The following is an 8,577-nucleotide window of genomic DNA, read 5'->3' on the forward strand; positions in this document are numbered from 1 at the left end:
GATACCATCAGTTCAGTTCAGTCACTCAGTCATGTCTGACTCTGCGACTCCATGGACTGCAGCATGCCAGGCCTCGGTCCATCACCAACTTCTGGAGCCTAATCAAACTCCCGTACATTGAGTCAGTAATGCCATCCAACCGTCTTATCCTCTGTTGTCCCCTTCGCCTCCCACCTTCAATCTTTCCCAGCATCAGGATCTTTTCAAATGAGTTAGTTCTTCACATCAGGTGGCCAAAGTATTGGAGTTGCAGCTTCAGCATCAGTCCTTCCAGTGAATATTCAGGACTGATTTCATTTAGATTGAACTGATGTGATCTCCTTGCAGTCCAAGAGACTCTCAAGAGTCTTCTCCAGCACCACAGTTCAAAAGCATCAATTCTTCGGAACTCAGCTTTCTCTATAGTTCAACTCTCACATCCACACATGACTACTGGAAAAACCATACCTTTGACTAGACGGGCTTTTGTTGGCAAAGTAATGTCTCTGCTTTTTAATATACTGTCTAGGTTTGTCATAGCTTTTCTTCCAAGGAGCAAGCATCTTTTAACTTCATGGCTGCAATCACCATCTGCAGTGATTTGGGAGGGGAGCCCCCCAAAAATAAAGTTAGCTGCTATTTCCATTGTTTCCCCATCTATTTGCCATGAAGTGATGGGACCAGATGCCATGATCTTAATTTTCTGAATATTGAGTTTAAGCCAACTTTTTCACTCTCCTCTTTTACTTTCATCAAGAGGCTTTTTAGTTCCTCTTCACTTTCTGCCATAAGAGTGGTGTCATCTGCATATCTGAGGTTACCGATATGTCCCCTTGCAATCTTGATTCCAGCTTGTGCTTCATCCAGTCCAGCATTTCTCATGATGTACTCTGCATGTAAGTTAAATAAGCAGGGTGACAATATACAGCCTTGATGTACTCCTTTTCCTATATGGAACCAGTCTGTTGTTCCATGTCCAGTTCTAACTGTTGCTTCTTGACCTGAATGCAGATTTCTCAGGAAGCAGGTTAGGTGGTCTGGTATTCCCATCTCTCTCAGAATTTTCAACAGTTTATTGTGATCCACACATTCAAAGGCTTTGGCATAGTCAATAAAGCAGAAGTAGATGCTTTCCTGGAACTCTTTTGCTTTTTTGATGATCCAGCGGATATTGGCAATTTGATCTCTGGTTCCTCTGCTCTTTCTAAATACAGCTTGAACATCTGGAAGTTCTTGGTTCACGTACTGTTGAAGCCTTGCTTGCAGAATTTTGAGCATTGCTTTGCTAGCGTGTGAGACGAGTGCAATTGTGCAGTAGTTTGAACATTCCTTGGCATTGACTTTCTTTGGGATTGGAATGGAAACTCACCTTTTCCAGTCTTGTGGCCACTGCTGAGTTTTCCAAATTTGCTGGCATATTGAGTGTAGCACTTTCACAACATCATCTTTTAGGAATTGAAATAGCTCAGCTGGAATTCCATCCCTCCACTAGCTTTGTTCATAGTGATGCTTCCTAAGGCCCACTTGACTTCGCCTTCAGGATGTCTGGCTCTAGGTGAGTGATCACACCATTGTGATTATCTGGGTCATAAAGATATTTTTGTATAGTTGTTCTGTGTATTCTTGCCACCCTTAATATCTTCAGCTTCTTTTAGGTCCATATCATTTCTGTCTTTTATTGTGCCCATCTTTGCATGAAATGTTCCCTTGGTATCTCTAATTTTCTTGAAGAGATCTCTAGTCTTTCCCATTCTATTGTTTTCCTCTATTTCTTTGCATTGATCACTGAGGAAGGCTTTCTTATCTCTCCTTGCTATTCTTTGGAACTCTGCATTCAAATGGATGTATCTTTCCTTTTCTCTTTTGCCCTTCACTTCTCTTCTTTTCACAGTTATTTGTAAGGCCTCCTCAGATAGCCATTTTGCCTTTTTGCATTTCTTTTTCTTAGGGATGGTCTTGATCACTGCCTCCTGTACAGTGTCATGAACCTCTAGCCATAGTTCTTCAGGCACTCTATCAGATCTAATCCCTTGAATCTCTTTGTCACTTCCATTGTATAATTGTAAGGGATTTGATTTAGGTCATATCTGAATGGTCTAGTGGTTTTCCTTACTTTCTTCAATTTAAGTTTGAATCTGGCAATAAGGTATTCATGATCTGAGCCACAGTCAGCTCTCAGTCTTGTTTTTGCTGAGTGTATAGAGCTTCTCCAACTTTGGCTGCAAAGAATATAATCAATCTGATTTCGGTATTGACCATCTGGCGATGCCCATGTGTAGAGTCTTCTCTTGTGTTGTTGGAAGAGGGTGTTTGCTATGACCAGTGTGTTCTCTTGGCAAAACTCTTATTAGCCTCTTCCCTGCTTCATTCTGTACTCCAAGGCCAAATTTGCCTGTTACTCTAGGTATTTCTTGACCGTACTTTTGCATTCCAGTGCCCTATAATGAAGAGGACATCTTTTTTGGGTGTTTGTTCTCGAAGGTCTTGTAGATCTTCATAGAACCATTCAACTTCAGCTTCTTCAGCATTACTGGTTGGGGCATAGACTTGGATTACTGTGTTATTGAATGGTTTGCCTTACAAACAAATAGAGATCATTCTGTTGGTTTTGAGATTGAATCCAAGTACTTCATTTTGGACTCTTTTGTTGACTATGATGGCTACTCCATTTCCTCTAAGGTATTCTTGCCTACAGTAGTAGACATAATGGTCGTCTGAGTTAAATCCACCCATTTCAGTCCATTTTAGTTCACTGATTCCTAAAATGTCATTGTTCACTCTTGCCATTTCCTGTTTGACCACTTCCAATTTGCCTTGATTCATGGACCTTACATTCCAGGTTCCTATGCAATATTGCTCTTTACAGCATTGGACTTTACTTCCATCACCAGCCATATCCACAGCTGGGTGGTGGTGTTGCTTTGGCTCCCTCTCTTCATTCTTTCTGGAGTTATTTCTCCACTGATCTCCAGTAGCATATTGGGCACCAACCGGCCTGGGGAGTTCATCTTTCAGTGTCCTGTCTTTTTGCCATTTCATAATGTTCATGGGGTTCTCAAGGCAAAAATACTGAAATGGTTTGCCATTCCCTTCTGCAGTGGACCACGTTTTGTCAGAACTGTCCACCATGACCCTTCTGTTTTGGGTGACCCTACATGGCATGGCTCATATATATTGTTAGAAAATGGCTATTATAGACTTCTGTGATTTAAAAATTCATATCAGATCAACCTCAGAAATGACATGCTTAAAAATAAAAGCCTCCAATCATTGCATGGTAAACTTAAAGTCCAAATATTTTATGTAGGCTCTAAGGCCCCAAAAGACCTGACCTCTGGCTCTATCTCCCAGTTCGTGTCTTACCACTCTCTCCCTTGGTCACTTGCTCCAGTAATGCTTGCGTTGATATGGGGCCCTGGGATTTAGCATTTAATGCAGACTTGAATAAACAGACTGTTATCATTGTAAGAAGACTCTGCGTACAAATCCAAGAGTCCTGGAAATGACTGAAAAAAATTACTCAGGCTTCTAAATTCTTTTTAAAAACCTGGTATTTTTATTGCATACACAAAATAGTCTAATATTTTATTGGTTTTCTTTATTTTTCATCCAGTCCACACAAATTTAAAGGATTCAACTAAAATACCAGCTAGCCTCAGATTTTATTTTTGAACTTAGAAAAACTAAAATTTTATAAAGCACAATAGATAATTTTAAAAAATTAATTAATTTAGGCTGCACTATGTCCTCCTTGCTGCATGTGTGCCTTCTCTAGTTGCAGTGATTGGGGCTTCTCTTGGTGTGGAACACTGGGCTCTGGAGCGTGTGGGCTCAGTGGTTGCTGTTTGCTGTCTCTAGAGCACGGGCTCGCTAATTCTGGTGCAGAGGCTTAGATTCATATACATATATACATATGTCATCAGAGAAGGCAATGGCACCCCACTCCAGTACTTTTGCCTGGAAAATCCCATGGATGGAGGAGCCGGGTAGGCTGTAGTCCATGGGGTCGCTAGAGTCGGACACGACTGAGTGACTTCACGTTCACTTTTCACTTTCATGCATTGGAGAAGGAAATGGCAACCCACTCCAGTGTTCTTGCCTGGAGAATCCCAGGGACGGCAGAGCCTGGTGGGCTGCCGTCTATAGGGTCGCACAGAGTCGGACACGACTGACGCGACTTAGCAGCAGCAGCAGCATACATGTGTCATATATCTATATAAATATATACTTATATCTATCAAACTTTTAAAATTCTCACGAAGCAGGTAAAAGGAATGTCTGGTTTTATGTTGTATTTCTTGTATTATGAGAAATTTAAGTACATTCAAGTATGTTTAAAAGCCATTTATGTTTACTAGTTTCATGACCTTAGATTTTCTGTTATCCTTTAGTTGTCTTTTTGTGTGTGTGTGTATTGTAAGACTTTTACTATGTTATGGAAATTAGCTTTTGTCTGTCATATGCTGCAAATAAGTTTTCTATTTTGGTTTTTGATTTTATTTATTATTTACTTACTTTGCAATGGAGAAATTAAAAAAAAAAAAAGGTCAAATTCTTAGATCTTTGAAGTATTCTGAAATTTAAATCATGCTTTGAAAGATCTGTTCTGCTGCAAGATTATTGTTGTTCAGACACTAAGTTGTGTCTGACTCTTTGTGACCCCATGAACTGCAATATGCCAGGCTTCCCTGTCCTTGACTATCTCCCAGAGTTGACTCAAACTTGTGTCCATTGAGTTGGTGATATCCAACCATCTCATCCTGTGTTGCCCCCTTCTGTCATTTTTTTCCCCTTAGATCTTTGCTTTATTTGGGATTTATTTTATAGTGAGGAGTGATAGAAAATTACATACCACATTCTTCTGCTAATTTAGTCAGGCAAGAGTCTCTGATTACCGAATGATACAACCTGGTTTCTTTAAACTATCAGGTATTTACCACTCAAAATACTCTGTAAAACCATACAACAAAATAACTTAATATTAACATGTAACAAGATGCTTTCAATGAGTTATTTAGAGTAGTTATTTTCTGAACTTCTTTCAAATACTACCTCTGTAACTTTTAAAAAATTTTTATTTATTTTTGGCTGTGCTGGGTGTTCATGGCTGTGCAGGCTTTTCTCTAGTTGAAGCAAGCAGGGACTACGCTCTAGTTGTGATACGTGGACCTCTCATTTTGGTGCTTCACTTGGTGCAAGAGCATAGGCTCTCAGATGCGCAGGCTTTTGCAGCTGTGACACGTGGGCTCGCTAGTTGTGGCTCCTGGGGCTCTAGAACCACAGGCTCAGTAGCTGTGGTACATGGGCTCAGTGCTCCACCAGATATGGGATCCTCCTGGACCAGGGATCAAAACCATGTCTCCTGCACGGACAGATGGATTCTTTACTACTGAGCCACCAGGAAAGCCCTACCTCTGTAATATTTGACATTTCCACATTAAATCCTATAATAATATTTCCTTAATACTTTAAATTACCTCTTTTTATGTTAGTAATTTTATTGAAAAAGGAAATTTTATATCATAATTTAGTATTTTAAATTTCTGAAAGCATACTAAAATAAATAAATACTGAAATACATTTTTAGCTATATACACTGATGTCTCCACACTGGAAAATGGTGATCTAGTTAAATATAGAAGTTAGGAGCTCCGTAAAATGAAATATTGGGATGAATGACAGAAATTTTGAGTTTTTAAAAATGATTTTATTTATTTATTTAATTTTGGCTATACTGGGTCTTCACTGCTGTGCAGGCTTTTCTCTAGTTGTGGTAAGCAGGGGGTACTCTCTAATTTTATTGTGTCTTCCCTTGTTGTAGAGCATGGTCTCCAGGGCACACGGGCTTCAGTAGTCGTAGCCCCCCAGCTCTAGAGCACACGTGGGCATAATTGCTCCATGGCATTTGGGATCTTCCCAGACCAGGGATCAAAATTATGTCTCCTGCATTGGCAGGTAGATTCTTTACCACTGAGCCACCAGGAAAGCCCCTTAATTCTTATACTTGAAGTGTAACTGGTCAGGCAAATACTGTACACATACACTCACATATATACACAGTAAGTTTAGTAAGTTTTTCTAAAACTTACTAAAACAAAAGTAAATAGAAAAGCTAAGTCTGCATCTCTGGATGAAACAGTCTCTATAACAGTAAAGCACATCCCACTGTTTAAGTTTAGCTCTCTGCAGATTGAAACATGTACCACTATATCAAAAATAATGCAGTAGGATGACCATAGAATATTTCATTTTGCCTAGTTTTTGAAAATGGATAGCTTCCACATTAATTCCAGGTAGTACAGGCTTTTTAAGAATGGGCTTTCCTTGTGGCTCATCTGGTTAAGAATCCGCCTGCAATGCGGGAGACCTGGGTTTGATCTCTGGCTTGGGAAGATCCCCTGGAGAAGAATACCTACTCCAGTATTCTGGCCTAGAGAATTCTATGGACTGTATAGTCCATGGGGTTGCAAAGAGTGAGACGTGACTGAGCAACTTTCACTCACAGGCTTGAGAATGATAATAATAACCCCACTTGATTCCAGCTGAGTCCCTAGACATATAGAATAAATATATTATATATATATATATATATAAATATAAAAATTTATCTGGTGAAGATAAATCCTTTTGACCATATATTTATGTTTTATATTACTCTATATGAACAAGTAGATGATTATTTGACAACTTATATTCAAACAATAGGATTTAAGTAATTAGTGAGATAATCTGAGGACTATAGTACTATATAGATTCCTGGAGAAGAAGGTTACTGAAGAAGAGGATGTTAGTTTTCAGTCAGACTATATGTACAGCCACTAAGTGAACAAGGAGTTCTGCTGGGTTGTTCAGTGATAACTACAGTTTAGAAAAAAAAAAAAAAAGGCCTTTAAGTGGCAATTAATCCTGTAAAATCTCCCAGATATCTAATAGTGTATATTCAGGGCATGATACTATTTTGTGTTCTTGCCTCCTCAAAAATGAAAACAAAAGTTGCTAATATTTAGTAAATGATATGCTTACTATGTACCAGGTGTCTTAAAAATTGCATCTCATTTAATGCTCCTGATATTTCCTCTATATTAGAGATGAGAAACTGGAGTCTCTGGGAAGTAATCTTGCCCAAGTTAAACAATTAGAAAGTAGAAAAACTTTGAGTAAAACTCAGGCTTCCCTGGTTGCTCAGCTGGCAAAGAATTCTGCAATGCAGGAGACCCCAGTTTGATTGCTGACAGGGTAAGATTCCCTGGAGAAGGGATAGGCTACTCACTCCAGTATTCTTGGGCTTCCCAAGTGACTCAGATGGTAAGGAATCTACCTGCAATGCAGGAGACCTGGGTTCAATCCCTGGGTTGGGAAGATTCTCTGGAGAGGGGAACAGCTACCCACTCCAGTATTCTGGCCTGGAGAATTCCATGGATCTGGTCTCGTCAGATTCATTAAAGTGGCTCAGATGGTAAAGAATCTGCCTGCAATGCCGGAGACCCGGATTTGATCCCTGGATCAGGAAGATCCCCTGGAGAAGGGAATGGCAGCCCACTCCAGTATTCTTGCCTGAAGCATTCCATGGACAGAGGAGTGTGGTAGGCTACAGTCCATGGGGTCGAAAAGAGTTGAACACAACTGAGCAACTACACATTCACTTTCAGGCCCTTAAAAGATCAAGTGTTAACCATGACAGCATGGTTCTTTCCCTATCAGTCTAGCTCCTTCCAAATCTTGAGACTAACCCTTCTTCTGTCTCAGAAGGTAAACCTGGTCAGAATAAAGCACCTGGATCTCACATGCAGTCCCTCTCCTGGCAGGAGGAAGGAGAGCAGTTCAAGGAGCCGAGTCTGGCTTTTACTTAGGAAGGATGGTGATGATAATTGGGGTAAATTGTTTTTTTGTTTTTGTTTTTTTTAAACAAATCTGCAGGAGTTACATAAAACCAGTATCTCAAAATAAAAAGTTTTAGACTTTTGTAATAAGTAGTCTGTCATTCAGACCATAAGTATTTATTTATCATCCATGGGGGTGCAGAGCTCTGTATTAGCTTCCTGTACCCCTTCACCCATCCCCCCCACCCCCATTTAGTTCAAATAATTCATGCAGTCTGGGCTGAAAAGAAACAAACAACATATGCAGGATTTCATTTCATAAATCCCCCTGTGGGGCGTTGACTGGCAGCTCACTTCCCCTGGGGTGTATAGAACACTTACACTAATGTAAAATATGAGAATATCAAATGAAATGTTTATGGAGAAGTTTCTAAGCTGCTACAGAAATTCTTTGTAGAAATTTGTTGCCAGGATTCCCCAAAATTAAAGAGAAATATCCTAATTAGAGTCAGCAAAAGAAAAAAAATTTGTTAGCATTTCCCAGAAGATCACAATGTGCTATTCTAAAGGTGATTCTCAGATAATTCTGAGAAATAAGTTATCTGGTTCTATAAAACAGTAGTCAGTCAAAGGTAGTTACTCAGTGAGGACGTGGAAAAAAGGGAACCCTTGTGTACTGTTGGTAGAAATGTAAGTTGGTACCGCCACTTTCCATACAGTGGAAAACTGTATGGAGGTTTTTCAAAAAATTAAAAATATGATCCAACAATTCCACTTT

The sequence above is a fragment of the Bubalus kerabau genome, chromosome 2 (assembly GCF_029407905.1).
Source record: "Bubalus kerabau isolate K-KA32 ecotype Philippines breed swamp buffalo chromosome 2, PCC_UOA_SB_1v2, whole genome shotgun sequence".
Taxonomy (NCBI): Eukaryota; Metazoa; Chordata; class Mammalia; order Artiodactyla; family Bovidae; genus Bubalus; species Bubalus kerabau.